At 44.0% G+C, this 18,807-nt stretch overlaps 2 long non-coding RNA genes across 2 annotated transcripts; one reads left to right on the top strand and one right to left on the bottom strand.

Moving 5' to 3' along the window:
* Positions 1-4,323: 4,323 nt before the first annotated feature.
* Positions 4,324-7,072, bottom strand: LOC115559509 (uncharacterized). Its single transcript, XR_003979595.1, has 3 exons — positions 6,839-7,072; positions 4,496-4,706; positions 4,324-4,413 (listed from the first exon to the last, which is right to left on the bottom strand). It is a non-coding gene; the product is annotated as an uncharacterized LOC115559509 (long non-coding RNA).
* Positions 4,614-5,915, top strand: LOC115559508 (uncharacterized). Its single transcript, XR_003979594.1, has 2 exons — positions 4,614-4,717; positions 5,348-5,915. It is a non-coding gene; the product is annotated as an uncharacterized LOC115559508 (long non-coding RNA).
* Positions 7,073-18,807: the final 11,735 nt, after the last annotated feature.

The raw sequence follows: 18,807 nt of genomic DNA, 5'->3' as shown, positions 1-18,807 counted from the left end.
TTTCACCCCCCGCCTCATTCTGATGAGGCGGAGGCGGAGTTGCATCTCCTATGCCCGGTTCGGGCGTTGGCTACGTGAATCGCTCGGCCGCGTTACGCTCCACACAACAGTTGTTTGTGTGTTATAGCGACGCTAGCAGGGGCCGCGCTCTTTCTAAGCAGCGGTTTTCTCGCTGGGTATGTGAGGGTGTTTGCTTAGCCTACTCTCGGCAGGGCTTGGCGCCACCGTTGGGCGTTAAAGCTCACTCCACACGGAGCGTGGCCGCTTCAACGGCTCTACTCAAGGGCGTTTCGGTGGAAGACATCTGCGCGGCTGCGTCTTGGTCTTCCCCCGGCCCCTTTGTCCGTTTGTACATGACATGTCCAGGGGCTCACTCTGCAACTCTGTGCTAGAGTCCGGGACCCCTTTTACGGCTTAAGAATATAGACATGTTCTTTAAAGCGGCGTGGTTGGATTTCCTCTCGCCGGCTGGCGAGTTGGACTTGATTACCAGTCTCACTCTCCCACCTTTTTTCAAATGAAAAACAGGCTAGGGAGGTTTTTCTATTGGCTCGCCAATTGTCAGGTGGCTTTGTTTGCCAGTGTTGCACTCCCGCCGTTTTTTCTTCCAAAAAACGGCCGAGAGAGTCCCCTTATTGGAGAGCCGGATTCTGTGGCTCCGCCCCCGGTAGTAGCGGACCTAATGGAAACCGTGTTGCTCTGGTTTTTCTTTTCCTTTTCATGGGTTCCATGAAGCACGGATTAGAGCCGGAGTCTTTACAGACTCACTTTTTTCTCCCTTGATCATTGCCTTGCTTGATCTAGGAGGAATTCGTTTTTTATTAAGCTGTTGGTTTTACACTTCCTTGGCTTTTTTGAGTCTTAATGTGTTCTGGTGACTTAGGTCGTTTTGACTGGGGTCCAGCAGGAGTACATTGATCGGGCTCCGCTCGCAGCTTCACCTTAGCCCATAAGGCGAAGCCTAGACGGCGTAGCCTACATGAAATAGAACGATAGTTATGTTATTATAACTCTAGTTCTATGATTGTAGGCGTAGCCGTCTAGTTTCCCACCTGCTGTACCCTCCAAATGCTGAAAGAAAAGCGTGGAGGATGAGCGACGGTATTCACCGCGCTATATACACGATACCGTGGGAAATGTGGGCGGTGCCCACGCTGATAGGTGCATAGTTTGAATTTTCAGCGCGCGCAAACGCGCGCACGGGACAAGCCCATAAGGCGAAGCCTAGACGGCTACGCCTACAATCATAGAACTAGAGTTATAATAACATAACTATCGTTACCCCGGCAACCCCCAACACGGTCTCACTCGCGTGCAGGCCCCCACCCTCCTGTTCTTCCAAGGCCCTCCCCCAGCTGACCTAATGATTCGCCCCCACGCTGATTGACAAGAAGAACATTACAATACATGCACATAGAACAACTGGCATAACGGACAACGAAATATAATGTAACACATAACACACAAACTATTTAACTGTCCCATGGTCGCTACAATAGCATTGATTAAAGTAAAACAATTAGACAGACACATAGATTCAATAACTTCAATAATTTATTAAACAAAAAAGACGATCTCCTTCAGCTCCAAAAAAAAAAAAAGGTTTTGACTCACCAATGCCGATCACTTAAAAAGGAAGTTGGCTCGACGGTTCTTTGCTTGAGCAAACCTCTCGATTACTTTGTTGTTAAAATCCATCAGTCCATTAATGAAGGTGTTTTCAATAGAAAGCATGGAGAGGGCGTTCAGTCTCTTCTGTCCCATCGTGTTCCTAGTGAAAGTCTTTATCCTTTTCAGCGTTGAAAAGTTCCTCTCAGACTCCGCAGACGTCATGGGGGTTGTGATGATGATGCTGAGTAGAGTGCAGGTTTCAGACAAGGCCTCTTGCAGGTTGTTGTCGTGAATGGCTTTGAACAGCAACAGTGCAGATTTCCCTGTGTGCAGCTCAGTGTGTCTGTAAAAAAGAGTCAGCTCAGTTTGCAGCTTCCCCTCGTTCATCAGAGCTGTGGGCCAGAGCTTGATAGCACAGGTGAGTTGGGCCTCCGGGAATGACTTAACAAACTTTGGGAACAGTGTGCAGTCCACCAGTTGTGCGGCAATAAGATGGTCACTCTGTGAGAACCGGTCTTCCACTTGCGCAATCATCATATCACAGGCCTCCTTCATCACGGCAGGCGTATTTGTTTTCCTGTGCTTTGATGTGCCCGGCTCCTCACTGGCTTGGTTACCAATCTCATCTGCTTTCTCTCTGATTTCTTTCACGTGCACTTTGAAATTCTCCAATGCACGATTCACCCCAGATGCGTCAATCTCTCTTTTCTGTAGTATGCCATACAAAACATCCACTTCTGGCATAACTCTGGCAAAGAACTCCAGCAGCTGGAGAAACGTACGATCCCGCAGGTGAATGGAGAGGCCGAATGCCTCGCTGATGAACACCTTGTCCCATCCTGGTTTAGTGCGAATGTTATCCAGACACTCCAGTATATCTTCGCGAGTTTCCCATACCACATTCACGGTCCTGCTTTTAAAATTCCATCGGGTGCCGGGTGGCCGCGGGATCCGCCTGTCCGATGTCTCTGCCAGAGCAGCCGTTCGTTTCGGTGAGGTGGAGAAGAACGTGGCAAATCCAGACAGATCAGCAAAGAACACCTTCAGCTCACTGATCCTGGATGCACATACTTGCTGCAGAGTTAGGTTCAGCTGGTGTGCGTAGCAATGTACAAATATTGCGTTTTTGTAGCTTTCCTTAATAAGTACTTGCACGCCGCCTACACTGCCACGCATAACCGCTGCCCCCGTCATAGGTTTGGGCTATGAGCTTGTCATTCAGTCCCAGTGGGTCGAGGACATGTTTCATAGCAGTAGAAAGGCCAATGGCAGTTTTGTCCTTCACTTCAATGAACTCAAGAAACCGCTCTGTGACGCTGCTGTCCACCATGTATCTCAGGACTATGACCATTTGCGATTTGCATGAGGCATCAGTGGTCTCATCCGCCTGGACAGCTACAAACTGGGTGTCCCGCAAATGCTTGGCCACCTCACACCTGTAGACCTCAAACATGCAATCCAGGAGTTCGTTCTGAATGGTGCTTGATGTCCCCTTGAACGTAGGCTCCGAATCGTAGTGACGTCTCAGCCTGGTGTCGCCCTCGCACATCGTTTAAAAAATGCACCTAAAAATGCCTGGGTTTACAGAGTCGGCCGACTCATCGTGACCACGCAGACCCAGTTCACACTTCCCACACAGCTTTAGGCACGATATCAGTCTCCCCAGTACATATCGGTTTTCCTCCGCCTGCTTGTTGTGCTCTAAAATGCTCCGCTGATAAGCACTGTCCAGCTGTGCCATGATGTTGACCCGTCCCAATAGTCCCAATTTCATGGCGCAATTGATATGAGCTTTGCTACTTTCATGCTTTACCGTTCTTGTGGTATTTCCAAAAAGAAGGCATGGAAAGCAAAACAGTGCTCTTTTTGTTGTGCTCGCAGTTAGCCATGTCTTTCTTTCAAACCACTCCATCTTGAGATTTCGGTTGGTTTTCTCACCAGGCTGGTTCAGAATGAAGTCGTCTGGTCTGTGTGGTCCCAAACGTTTTATTTCTAATTTTTCTTCCGGCGGCAATGTGCTGAATTGCACCCTCAGCAAATAATCTACGTTATTCATTGTTATTCATTCATTAAAAAACTACCGATAGCGAACTCTTCTGTAAATCTCCTGTAACTCCTGATCTCACTCTCACTGTATTTCTTTTTTGCTTAGTCTCAGGGTAGAGTTTTCGCGGGTTTCGCATTATCCAAGTCTACATTACGTAGAATACGTAGATTACGCAGTTAACGTCTAGGGGCAAATTTGAAATTGCCCCTAGCCTCAATGTTAACTTTGGCCGGTGTGGTTCGCGCTCATTGCTGTTTCTATGGTAACGGTGGGGCAGCGTGGGTCTTTGCCCCTCCGGAAACAGGAAACGTAAATATAGACAACGTTCATTCAAGCAAGCACACAGGCAGTAGAACACACGAATCAAATTACTCCAAAACAAGGCTATAATGCTTGTGAGTCAAGTTTATTCACACAAATATGTACGCTACTTTGCATATAAAAATATATATATAGTTTGCCACGAAGTAGGAATGGATTGCGCCTTCTGCTCAACAGCGCCATCTCGTGGGTCTGGTGGGGCACTGCCCCACCTGCCCCTAATGTAGAAACGCCACTGGAAGGGAGTCGTTTATCCAAGGAAGGGGCTTAGAGGGTTGGGAGGGTCTGATGGATAGCGGGAATGTGTGGCCCCATTCACCTCTGGAGAGGAGAACATTTTTGTTTTTTACCTTCTTTTCCTTCTGATAGGGTCTTGTCTGATGTTAAGCACTGTAAGGACTTTTTCAGGTAGTCCTTTGCCTTAACATATGTTGCTGAAAGGGAATGGCATGCATTAGTGAAATTGAGCAAGTTGAATCTTATAGAAACGTTTTCATATGCAGCATTTTTCCTTACCACAGCTAACCAAGACCCTCACGTCACCGTGCACGTCCCACGCTGCACCTGGAGGAAGGTGGTGCGCGACTGCCTTCTGGAGGCGGATATGATCATAAGAACTAGGAGGCCAGAAACAATTCCATGACTCCCCTGCCTCCTCCAACCAGCTGCTTGGCACTATGGTAGTGCTCCTATCTTTGAATTCGACGACCTTCCACACCTGTGCCATCTGTCAATGAGGTGAATGAAAGAAAATAAAAAATCGCTGTGTTTTGAGTGTGAAAAATAAGCTGTAGAAATATATTTGGCCTATATATCAGTCGTTGTTGTTATATATAACATAGTGTGTATGTTGCAAGATCAACAGTGATCACAGTTGATCAGTCTCAGAAATATTTGGCCTGTTAAGCCCTTTGAGACTGTAATGGTGATTAAGGGCTATACAAATACAATTTAATTGAAAATTGAATCACTATCATAAGTGGTGAGAGAACTGCATACACCAGCTTAACTTGTGTGAAGACGTACTCTGAAACCTGTCGTCTCTAACTACTATCTAAGCCTAACTATCTACAACCTAACTATCTTCAAAGGCTTGCCGGGCTCGAGGCAAATGCCCCCTCCCCAGAATTAGCTTCACAAAGACAAAAAAATAGAAAGAAAAAAAAAAAGCAGAGTATACAATGCTACTCAGCTGAAGCACTCTAACTACTCAGATCATTCACAGCTGATTTACAGCAGTTTGTCACCACTCAGATATATATTTTTTGGCTATTCGTTCATCAATTCGATTTTAGGACTGGTGTATTTTATATAAAGAAAAAGTTCAATAACAAAAAATCTTTTTTTTCTTTCTTTTTTGGATTGCAGAAGACAAGGAATTAGGATTGGTGAAGAAGAGGGATGGCAACATAATGGTCTTGGTCTGGAAAAAGCACACATTTTCTGCTGACATCCCCAAGGAGCTCAACCTCAAGATCATCTACCAACGTATGGACCTGAAAACAGCCTATTCGAGGAGGGGCAGGGATATGTGAAATGGGATTCCTTGTACCCAAATCGTCTGTAGATGATGAAGACTGACCAGAGGATAGCACAATGTTTTGGACCAGTCCAATATCCTGTCCTACTGCTATGCAGTTGTTCCCAGTCTTTGTTGAAAATCTGTTGTTGCTACCTTTCTGTACTGTTTGGCAGTACTGAATTGCAGAGGCAAAGGACCATCCTGGTGTATGTCGTACAAAAGGGGTTGCTTACTTGGAGGTGGAGTAACAGTTTGATGCACCTCTGACAGTCTCTAGACTACATGTTGTAATGGTAGTTGAGGCTTTCGCAACATTTCAGATGGAAACTGGGTTACCATCTGAACAATGCCAGTAAGGGGACTAGGTCGCAGGTGGTGATCTGTGTCTGACATTAAAGCAAAGTCTTCGTCTGATCTAAGCCTGGCATTTATTTCAGGATATGTCATTTTATTTTGCCACACGCCAACTTGATTGCACTTGTCACACCCAGAGTAGCCATTGTGGGACTTCATCTGTTTGACAAAAGCACGTGCTGGAGCATCACAAATGAAGGAGCACACCATCACCTTTAGAGGTTTACCTCTGAAGGTCACTCCATTCCTCAGTAGCTGGGTAAGGTCATTGACAAATTCTTTGAGGTAGTCATACACACTAGATGGTTTTCCAGTTCCACAAAACAAACCAATAATAAAAGCGTTTTTTGTGTAATCACAATCAAGCATCGCCAGAATTGGCCAAAACTGAACTTTTGAACTCTTAGAAATGGGTAAACCGTCGATGTTGAATTGTAACCGAATTGTCTGAAGGCAGCTATAGGCAAATGGATTGAATTCAATTTTGATAAAATTCCCTTAGCCAATCCAAAATGGTGATATTCACCACCACCTAATGCATGCACAGCTATTTTCTTTTGAGTGCCAAGAAGTGTCCTGGCATCTTTAGGCAGCTCAGAGTGGTGTACTCTCAATATTGACAGAAGAGCGGTAACTGCAACAAGAGTAATGCCAAAAGTTGATGCCCATTGCATTAGTTTAGCTTGTAAACTCATTTCCTCAGGCTCACTTTCATCAGAGCTGGATAACCCACTAAAATCCTCTCTTTCACTGGCATCACTGTCTGTAGTGTTTTGGCAAGGACTGTTCTCGAATTCTGAAGTTGTCCCACACAGTGCTAGATCTGGTAAGCTAGGGGGGGCATTTTCAGCCTGATTAAATGTAATTGCTGCAAAATCTCGTTCTCTGTCTCCCTTGCTTTGGACACGACTCGCCTCCTTTTACTCCAATAAGAGGCCATCTCTGTGTGTATCGGATACAATTATGAAATGCAAGTTTGATACCTTTTCTGCCGTGAGCTTTGAATGGTCTTCAGTGTCCCATAAATATGCAAATGAAGAAGAAAAAAAACACAAAGTTAGTTTTGATGGCATAGTGTGACAACAATGAATAGTTGCATTTAACCCTTTCACATGCAAGTGAAGAATCCCCCTTCTAATAATGTATAGCCTATTAAGGACCTATTTCAGGATAAATATACAAATACATTCACTTTGAAGTGTAGAAGGTCCTACAGGCAGCTGTAAAAAAACTAAGATATACTATTTATGAGATGGCTTGCAGTGTGCTTATCTGACAGGATTAAAACCGTGCATTCTGTGTGAATGTGTATTTGAATGTTAACATTTAATAACATTTCGTTTTTAGTTATGTAATAATTTGAAATGGTATTGCCCAAGTCCCTTCAAGTTGAAAAAGCACATGCATTCTTATTATGGCCACACCTGACGTACTAAATCAACTGCGATCAGATTGGTTAAAAAAATAGAGGCTGCGTGTGATTTCAGTTCCGGTTCAATGCATTTGTAATGAGGGGGCACACTTCTGTGCTGTGTGCACATTAGTCGTCGTTGCCAGCAGGCTGCACCCGACAGCCAAGGAATTTACATGTGGCATAGCAAGGTAAGCAGCAGAATTGTTTCCCAATTAAGCGTAATTTAGAAATGGAGTTGTAGTATTATGGTTTCATGAAAGCAAGGACAGCACTCAGTTGCTTTCGAAACTTTGAATCGCCAACAACGGACGTTTCGGGCCGCGCGCCCTTCAGCGTGTAATGGCTTCTTCACGGCCATTACACGCTGAAAAAGGGAAACGTCCGTTGTTGGCGATTAAAAGTTTTGAATGCAACAGTGCTGTCCTTTCTTTCAGGAAATAATATTACGATACGTTGGATTCAGCACGCAGTTAAGTTATATAAAGAAGTCTAGTTAGTGTGAGCGCGTTACTTCATATATTAGATTTTTTTCTTGCCCTTGTGGAGGCTTGGGTGAAGGGGGTCATTAATATTTGGTTTTATTTAGTATTATGGTACAATATGTAGATGGGCCGACGTGTCCACGGGTCGATTTCCCGTAGTAAATTTATCATTTTAATGATTTGGATTTCCCCGCGACGGTTTCGCGGGATTTAGCTGCTAGAGGTGGAAAGTAACGAATTACATTACTCACGTTACTGTAATTGAGTAGCTTTTTTGTGTACTTGTACTTTTTTAACTACTTTTTAAAATGTGTAATTTTACTTTTACTTAAGTACATTTTCTTTGGAGTAATGTACTTCGGTACATTTTACAGCACAAGCGTTACTGAGTAAAAAAAAATCTCACTGAAACTGGTAATGAATTATGGGATGTAATAAACTGAACGTTGAGCCCCTGCGCGCCGGCAGCTCTAGAATTCTAGCCTAGAACCTAGTTCTTTTATAAAGAGTGTTGGCGCGTACGACCTGTCTCTCACTCAAACGATGATGGCTGACATGGAGGCAGACGATGGAGATTCACCTGCTACTTCAGAGGAGACCAACACGAGCCGTTCATCCTCTAACCTAGTGCACCCCTGGCCCTATCTTGAAAACATGTTCAGCTTCGTGGAGAAACGTGGAGAAAGCTATATCATGCAATGTAAACTATGTGTGCCGAAGAAGTCCAACATATCAGCTTACAAGAATTCGACATCGAATCTCCGAAAGCACGTTGAGGTAAGTCATGTTTCTCGTGCCTTTCCAGGTTTAAACTGACAACAAGCTATCCATATCCCGAAAACTGTGTATGGTACTGCTAATACTGTAATACAATATTGAAGTGGCAACCTGTTGGCACTGTGACGGCAGTTAGCTAGAACTATGCCCACTAATGTGCTTATTCAGTTGGCTAATAATAGTATAAGCACGTTAGCTTGCTAACCTGCCGTTATCCGTCCTACCAAATGCATCCATCAGGCCAGAAAGCATATTAAACAAAACAAATAAGCCCAATGTTTCAATTGACAGCCGCAGATATGTAAACGGTCAACTGTCAACTGCCATTGCCAATGCCAACTACGATTTCGGTGGTGAAACCAACCGTCTTTCTCGCAGTGACATTGGGCTTAGCATTTTCATGTGTTCATGAACTGTTGGGGCAATCAGGCAAGCTACGAGATTTCGGCGCTACATTTGACTTTCATATTTCTTGTATAATGCTTTGTAAAGTCAGGGCGCTGTAGAAAGCATGGTAATCTGTGTATTGGGTCATATTTCAAGGCTGTATTGGAGGAGGGGACATTTCCCTATTACATTCGGCAACAGATTTGAGCTGAAGCATACTATGACAGAGGTGATCCCGCGCTAGTTTGCTACTCCACTCTGCCATTTGACATCCGTTAAACACAGCACACTGATGATTAGCGAGTGCGAGACATGTTGCAGGTTTTGTGACCAAAATGTTCATTCAGATGCACAAAATATATAGTGTGTACAGATTCAGAAAACATGTCTGCATATAATAAATAGTTAAAATGCTAAATGTTAAATGAAGGTGGGAGGAATGAAGGAATTTGCCAGGTGGGCTTTCGATTTCCCAGGTGGGCTTTTGCACATCACAGTAGAGGCAGAAAACACTGATTGTAAAAAAGTAACTTTTTACTTTTACTTTTACATTTTAAATTATTTACTTTTTACTTTTACTTGAGTAGATTTTTTGACCGGTAAATTTACTCGTACTTGAGTACAATTTCAACAGAGTAACAGTACTTGTACTTGAGTAAAATATTTTAGTACTCTTTCCACCTCTGTCAGGGACCCAGCGCGTGACCGTGACAACGTTATTTCTTGGGAAATGGGACTAAAACGAATATAATGTATTCATAGTATTATTGGTATAAAAATTCCATTACTTGTAGTACAGCAAACGAACAATTTTGTAAACAAGAAATCGTTAATATTTTATCAATGTCCTTCTAGAACCTGTCATGAACTTTGATAATCAAATCAAACGATGTCTCGAGCGCAATAGATGTCTCTGATATAACGGACATTTAGCTGCTATTCTTTGGCAATTTGACATTTTAAGTTGGCCATATGAGCAATGTTTCTTAATGTTACTCATATATGAACGTAGCCTCATATAAACATAGACTACATTAATGTGAAGTAAATATACACAGCTGTGATAACCGCAATAACTTATCCTGGCATAGCAGTAGCCATTAGCAATTTGGCACAGACTTTAGCTGAATGTCATTGATGATAAAGCTAACGTTAGTTAGTATATCTAGTTAGTCATCTATGAACGAATATGGTCTAACTAAAGTTGCTAACAGACCGACAGTCAAACATGATCGCTATTCGTGTTAGTCTACTTACCAAGAGTTGTATATAATATGAAATAATTATTAGCTTATTGCTGTAAATGTCAGTATGACCGTAGTTGCCAACTACATCAACGGAAGATGAGCATCTTCCCTGGGGAGGCTCGTGCGCCTGGTTCAGGAGCAGTGTATTGCTCGAGCAGTCAACTGCTCTTGAACCTGGCGCTCGAGGCTCCCCAGAAACTGAAACGTCAAGGTTCATGTTTGTTTTACCTTATTTGTGTATTTTGCTTGGGTGCCATTTTGATGTTTTTGCCAGGATCAATTCATGTACCCGTCATTTCAAGGTTATTTTCCCTCACAAAAGCTAGAACTTGTTTGGGCAATTTAGTTGTGAGGTACATTATACATTGTAAAAAGCCTGTTGTAAGAGATAAAGGAAAGACATGATTATGTGTACTGTGATCAAGCAACCCAGTCGCCAAGAAAAAACGTATACGGTGTACGTTTCCATGAACACTGGATACGTAGCATTTCAACGTAAAAAATAGCGTGTTATACCTACAGTATCCACGTGTGCCGCTGTGGAGGCGGGTTTCGGGGTTTGGGTTTCACGGCTTTCGCGGCAAATTGTGGACACGATTGTTTAGGGGGGGGGGGGGGGGGGGAACTGTTGTTGACCGGGGGAGGGGGGGGGGGGGGGAGACACGTTTGTTGAGGGGGGGGGGGGGGGACACATGATTGTAGGGGGGGGGGGGGGGGAGGACTGTTGTTGACCGGGGAGGGGGGGGGGGGGGGGGGAGACACGTTTGTTGAGGGGGGGGGGGGACACACGATTGTAGGGGGGGGAGACACGTTTGTTGAGGGGGGGGGGGAGACACGTTTGTAGGGGGGGGGGCCACTCGACAACGAGAGTTGGTTTTTATTGAACGCTCGACAACGAGAGTTGGTTTTTATTGAACGAGACTTCAACACGGAACAGCTGCAAGAAACGATGGTCGACAATAATGAACACACGAACAATGTTAATAGAACAACACACAACCACATAACATCCCGAACCCATTAACCCCACTTAATCCTAACAACAAAACAAGTTAACAAAAGCCCCATTTGTCAACTGAGAACCCCAATTCCCAGAATCCCCCGCGGCTCCGGAACACGGCGTAGCTTATATTAATCTTTATTATCTGAATGGGAAATGCAATATTTTAGGACAGATACACCATTAAACGCGTTTCTAATGACATTTCTAGCGAGAAATGTACATTTTCCTTACATAATCTTCAGTCAGTGAATGTGTATGATCTTTATTAATCTTTATTATCTGAATGGGAATTGCAATATTTTAGAACCGATTCACCGTTAAACGTGTTTCTAATAACATTTCTAGCAAGAAATATACTTTTTACTTGCATAATCTTCAGTCAGTGATTGTGTCTGATCTTTAGTTTTATAGTTATTAGGATTTGATCGGCTCGCTCGCATGTTTCAACGACGTCAGGTTGCTTTCGCTAAACTAGCAGCTCACGTGCTTCCTGCGTTTGTGTTATTAAACTGTTACTTCATGTAACTTTTAATGATATCATCTTGTTAGAAACACGTATATCTGAGAGCCAACCCAGTCGCCAAAAGCATACCTACGTTGACAGTGTACGTTTCGTGAACACTGGATTACGTCGCATTTCAACATAAAATAGCGTGTTATACACTAGGGATGTGAAGAATGTGTCGACTCAACGGTCGATTCTCGACTCGTGCTCTAAACGACTCTAAAAATAGAAATCGATTAATCGTTTTTTTTTTTACTTTTTTACCCATTTCTGCAAAATAACCAATTACAAATGATCAAAATACAATAAATCCTTCTCTTTTTTTTCAAATGGGAGACGTAGCTGTGTTGTTTTTCTAACGGTCACTTCTGTTCTGCTACACCGCTACGTCTCCCAAGAGCGATCTCTTCCTTTGTCCTTTCATGACAATGGCATCTTCACTTAAAGGTCCCATGACATGAAAATCTCACTTTGTGAGGTTTTCTAACATAAATATGAGTTCCCCTAGCCTGCCTATGGTCCCCCAGTGGCTAAAACTTGCGTTTGGTGTAAAACGAGCACTAGCTGTTCTGCTCGCCTTTGAAAAAAACGGAGGCTCAAGCGCGCTGATTTGGAATGTCTGTGCTCATGACGTCATGAGGAATCTCGGCTCCTCCCCTTACTCTTCCTGGCCCGCCCAGAGACGTTGGCCCGCCAATGAGACTCGACCGTGCGAGCGCCACATGTGTGTGTGTGAATACACACACTGTAACGCAAGTGTTTCTTGTCGGTTCTTTGACGTGTCTTGTATTTCCACAACGAGACTGTCGTGGGGGTTATCTGAGCCATGTTTGAGAAGGAATTGGGGAAAGGAACTTTGGTTTGACTCGCTGAAGTACATGAACTGCGACATGCCGCCGGTTGCCGCGAGGCACCATCGCCCGGCAGCGGGCAGCTGGCAGCAGGCAGCGTGCGGTTCAGTCGACTTCAGGTTGATGTGAAAGTGGAAGAACCAGAGACGTCGCAGAACCCGACAAAGTCGTTTGTGATTCATATCGTCTGGAGGCGCACACAATATATTATATGATATAGATATCTATGTATTATATGATATTATTTAGATATAGAGCTCCAGGACTGTAACGCAAGTGTTGTACACTTCCTTGTTATTTGGCGCTTAACGCGTCGGACTCTCGTCTCTGGTATTTCTACAACGAGACTCGTATTGGGGGTTATCTCAGCCAAGGTTGAGAATGAATTGGGGGGAAAGAACTTTGGCTTCGACTCCCTCAAGTCAAGAACATGAACCACGACAAGGAGGAGAAAGGGATCTTTGCCGGGCAGCGCTTAGGCACCTCCGCCTCCGGCGGTGGTCCCTCAGCGGGGCTCAAGCGGGAGACATTCGCCGCCAACAATCCCTTTCTCCCCCATGTCGTGGTTCATGTTCTTGAGGGAGTCAAAGTTCCTTCCCCCCAATTCATTCTCAACTTAGGCTGAGATAACCCCCAATACGAGTCTCGTTGTAGAAATACCAGAGACGAGAGTCCGACGCGTTATGCGCCATCACACCAACAGCAGAACGGTTATCCAAATAACAAGGAAGTGTACAACACTTGCGTTACAGTCCTGGAGCTCTATATCTAAATAATATCATATAATACATAGATATCTATATCATATAACATATTGTGTGCGCCTCCAGACGATATTATGAATCACAAACGACTTTGACGGGTTCTGCGACGTCTCTGGTTCTTCCACTTTCACATCAACCTGAAGTCGACTGAACTGCGCGCTGCCTGCTGCCGGCTGCCCGCTGCCGGGCGATGGTGCCCTCGCGGCATGTCGCAGTTCATGTAGCCTACTTCAGCGAGTCAAACCAAAGTTCCTTTCCCCCAATTCCTTCTCAACCATGGCTCAGATAACCCCCACGACAGTCTCGTTGTGGAAATACAAGACACGTCAAAGAACCGACAAGAAACACTTGCGTTACAGTGTGTGTATTCACATTGATGTGGACGTTGAAGAACCAGGAACGTCGGAATATCGGCTCACACAGCTTTTGGCCGTGATAATATGTATTATATGATATAGATATCTGTGTAGGCTATATGATAATATTTAGATATAGAGCTCCAGGACTCCCGTGTGTTCTAGAATATTTACAGAACACGGCTAAAGGCTGTGTGCGCCTCGCCATTGCGATACATCCACTGTAAACAGAGCGCATGGTACCGTCCCTGGCTGCAAGCTGCTCAGGGCCCACCCCACCCTCCTCCTTGACACGCCCACCGAAACAGCGCATTTGGGGGAAGCTCAATGTGCGACTGGCTCGGAGTGGCTGTAACTCTGCACCACGGCTGAATTTGAGGAACGTCTTTGAATACTGTGTTAGTTGCCCACTAATACCTATATTAAAGAATACATAAAATAGCATGTCATGGGACCTTTAAAAGTCCGGTGTGGGATAGTTTCATGAAGATTGATGACAGAACAGTTCAGTGTAAATTATGCCTCATTTTGCGTACCATTCGTCCACAACCGTGATGTTGAATCACCTGGCAAGGAGGCATCCCAAGCCTTCCAGCCAGCAAGGCAGCATCGCAAACTTTACGGTGAGATCCTGTGATAGCCGCCGGGCTGAAAGAATCAGCGGGTTGCTAGCTAAGATGATAGCCGGAGATATGCTGCCCATGAGCGTAGTAGAGGGGACTGGGTTACGCAATCTGATTTCATTTCTCGAGCCAACCTACACAGTGCCATGTCGCCAAACGATGACTGTGAGGCTGGAGAAAATGTACCGCGAAGCAGCCTCCCTCCGCGAGATCCTGTCCTCAGCTGCCAAAGTTGCTATTACCACTGGACAGCTTTGACGACTGAGTCGTACGTGAATTTTCGTTTACAAATATTTATTTAAAAACGAAAATATCTGTTTTAGTGGGTGTAGCCTCTGTTAAATTAAATGGTTTTATGTCCGACTTAAACAATTTCGTTGCAAAGAGGAGGCGCGCATCATCACACTGCCGTTCCTAATTAAAAACAACGCCGACACATTTTGCCTATTGGGTATTTACAAGGTTACATCCTGCTCTTTGATATTTTGTTTATCATCATTTTTATATCAACTTACTTCATAAAAAAAATGCTTATTGGGTGTGCTCCTGATAGCAACCTTTGAAATAGGGACGGGTGGGGCCAACTGGCCGCTGTCTTAAAGGAATGCGCAGATCCTTTGAGCTCTGCAACTGCTGCAGCCGGCGGGCCGAAAAAAAAAGAGAATAAATCGATCGATTTTTCGATTTATGCCTCCTACACGTCGACTCACAGAAAACGAGTCGTTTAACATCCCTATTATACACACACACACACGCACAGACACACACAACACAAGCACACACAAGCACACACAATGCACGCACAGACACACATCAACACACACACAACACACACACACACACACACACATACACGGTGCATTTCGCTGCTAAAACAACAACAAAAAAAATATTCCCTCAAATATTATTACTTTCAAAACGTTGGCCAAAATGGCCAATAATATCATTTTTTATTTGGGATGCTTCTAGGACATTTTGGGTGGATTTTGAACGGTATGTGGGGGGCACGTTTTTTGCAGACCTGGCAACCCTGCGCTGTTGCCCGAGAATCTGGATCGGCGTGGTGCCGTCTCCTTTTGACCTTTTGACCCCAGACTTCTGGGGGAATAGCTGAATCAATTCATTAGTCAATCAGAAGCATGTAAATATCTTCCCGGTGGCGTAAGAGGACGAATAAGGTGTCTTTCAACATCTACGCTTCCAGGCGATTTGCAACGGTGCCACACATGAGCATATTCGAACATGTTTAATGGTAGTAATTAGCTGTCCGAAATTGGAGACCTTAATCAATACTGAGCAGCTATTGATTTGCTTCCCGATAAAGATTTGTCACAAAATGACATGTTATTTAGCATCTACACGTTGAGCTGAGTCCAATGACACCAAGAACGACACTCTAGCTTATGGTAACATGTATTTTACATGGTACACCTAGGTCTAGGACATGATCTCGGTGTAGCAAGAGGCCGAGCTTGATCTCATTGGACTCCAGCTTAACGTGTAGACGCTAATTAACATGTAATTTGTCAAAAATCTCCATCGGGAAGCAAATCTATAGCTGGTCATTATTGATAAAGGCCTCCAAAATCGACAGCTAATTACTACCCCGAAACATATTCAAATACGATCATGTGTGGCACTGTTGCAATCGTCTCGAAACGTAGATGTCAAAAGGACACCTTGTTTGCTCTGTTGCACCACCAGGGAAGATATTTTCATACTTCTAATGGATTGATTCATATTTTAAGGTCCTCGGAGTGAGACTTTAAGTGGCTGCAGCAGAGTGTTTGAGGACGAAAGATGATATCAAGAGATTTATAGAATATTCCCATTCACAATATGATTCTTCGTCGTAACATCCGACCAAACATCCTTTACATTCACAGAGCGAAGATTATGAAAGTCCAGGCTCAGCAAGTGCTCCATCTCGTTGCACCTGCACCCAGCGGCTCGCTTGCAAGATTTTGGCCTAAAGTTCTTCCCAGACCTATACCCTAACAGTCCAATATGCATATCTGAGAATCAGGCCTCTCTTCAATAATGACAAAATGTAATGAGAGAAATACAGATTCACTTTTTGTTATCTCATAAGCGGCGTGGTGCCGGCTCCTTTTGACCTTTTGACCCCAGACTTCAAAGACGTGGCCACAGGCCAGCGGTGTCTACACACATTAAGCCACAAATGTACACCTCCATCCCGCAAAAAATGGGGCCTAGAAACTAACCTCTGTCTTATGTACATTGACTGTACTGTTGGAGGTCACGCCCCTTTTCCAGCCTTTTCGAGATAGCTAAAATGTTGACACACATTTCCCGGGGCCCCGAGAACGACATATGCAAGATTTGTAGTTCTAGCCCATAGAGAAAAAAAGTTTCCCAAATGGACTGTCATTTGGACAAAGCCCCTTCAGAAGTGTTGCCTGCGAGACCTAATGTTCAGAATGTGGTGGAAAAAAAGATTTTGAGATAGGAAGGTCCTACCGCCCTGAAATTTGAATACCATATTCTAGGGCCTAACTGGGACCCCCGCACGAAACTTGGCCCGGTCGGACCCGAGTGCAGGAAGGGGGGGCCTGGACTTTCATAATCTTCGCTCTGTGAATGTAAAGGATGTTTGGTCGGATGTTACGACGAAGAATCATAATGTGAATGGGAATATTCTATAAATCTCTTGATATCATCTTTCGTCTCAACACTTCTGCTGCAGCCACTTAAAGTCTCACTCCGAGAACCTTAATAAAATATGAATCAATCCATTAGAAGTATGAAAATATCTTCCCGGTGTGCAACAGAGCAAACAAGGTGTCCTTTGACATCTACGTTCGAGACGATTGCAACAGTGCCACACATGATCGTATTGAATATGTTTCGGGGTAGTAATTAGCTGTCGATTTGGAGGCCTTTATCAATAATGACCAGCTATAGTTTTGCTTCCCGATGGAGATTTTTGACAAATACATGTTAATTAGCGTCTACACGTTAAGCTGAGTCCAATGAGATCAAGCTCGGCCTCTTGCTACACCGAGATCATGTCCTAGACCTAGGTGTACCATGTAAAATACATGTTACCATAAGCTAGAGTGTCGTTCTTGGTGTCATTGGACTCAGCTCAACGTGTAGATGCTAAATAACATGTCATTTGTGACAAATCTTTATCGGGAAGCAAATCAATAGCTGCTCAGTATTGATTAAGGCCTCCAAAATTCGACAGCTAATTACTACCATTAAACATGTTCGAATATGCTCATGTGTGGCACCGTTGCAATCGCCTGGAAGCGTAGATGTTGAAGGACACCTTGTTCGTCCTCTTACGCCACGGGGAGATATTTACATGCTTCTGATTGACTAATGAATTGATTCAGCTATTCCCCAGAAGTCTGGGGTCAAAAGGTCAAAAGGAGACGGCACCACGCCGATCCAGATCTCGGGCAACAGCGCAGGGTTGCCAGGTCCTGCAAAAAACGTGCCCCCACATACCGTTCAAAATCCACCCAAAATGTCCTAGAAGCATCCCAAATAAAAAATGATATTATTGGCCATTTTGGCCAACGTTTTGAAAGTAATAATATTTGAGGGAATATTTTTTGTTGTTGTTTTAGCAGCGAAATGCACCGTGTATATGTGTGTGTGTGGTGTGTGTGTGTGTGTGTGTCTGTGCGTGCATGTGTGTGTGCTTGTGTGTGCTTGTGTGTGTGGTGTCTGTGCGTGTGTTGGTGTGTATAACACGCTATTTTATGTTGAAATGCGACGTAATCCAGTGTTCACGAAACGGTACACTGTCAACGTAGGTATGCTTTTGGGCGCCTGGGTGGGGGCTCTCAGATATACGTGTTTCTAACAAGATGATATCATTAAAAGTTTACATGAAGTAACAGTTTAATAACACAAACGCAGGAAGCGAACGTGAGCTGCTAGTTTAGCGAAAGCAACCTGACGTCGTTTGAAACATGGCGAGCGAGCCGATCAATTCCTAATAACTATAAAACAAAGATCAGACACAATCACTGACTGAAGATTATGCAAGTAAAAAGTATATTTCTTGCTAGAAATGTTATTAGAAACACGTTAACGGTGAATCGGTTCTAAAATATTGCAATTCCCTTCAGATAATAAAGATTAATAAAGATCATACACATTCAACTGACTGAAGATTATGTAAGGAAAATGTACATTTCTCGCTAGAAATGTCATTAGAAACGCGTTAATGGTGTAATCTGTCCTAAAATATTGCATTTCCCATTCAGATAATAAAGATTAATATAAGCTACGCCGTGTCCGGAGCCGCGGGGGATTCTGGGATTGGGGTTCTCAGTTGACAAATGGGGCTTTTGTTAACTTGTTTTGTTGTTAGGAATTAAGTGGGGTTAATGGGTTCGGGATGTTATGTGGTTGTGTGTTGTTCTATTAACATTGTTCGTGTGTTCATTATTGTCGACCATCGTTTCTTGCAGCTGTTCCGTGTTTGAAGTCTCGTTTCATAAAACCAACTCTCGTTGTCGAGCGTTCAATAAAAAACCAACTCTCGTTGTCGAGTGGCCCCCCC

Source organism: Gadus morhua, chromosome 15, assembly GCF_902167405.1.
Source record: "Gadus morhua chromosome 15, gadMor3.0, whole genome shotgun sequence".
In the NCBI taxonomy this organism is placed as follows: domain Eukaryota; kingdom Metazoa; phylum Chordata; class Actinopteri; order Gadiformes; family Gadidae; genus Gadus; species Gadus morhua.
Note: the sequence above shows the minus strand (reverse complement) of the source record. Positions and strands in the feature narration are given on the sequence as shown.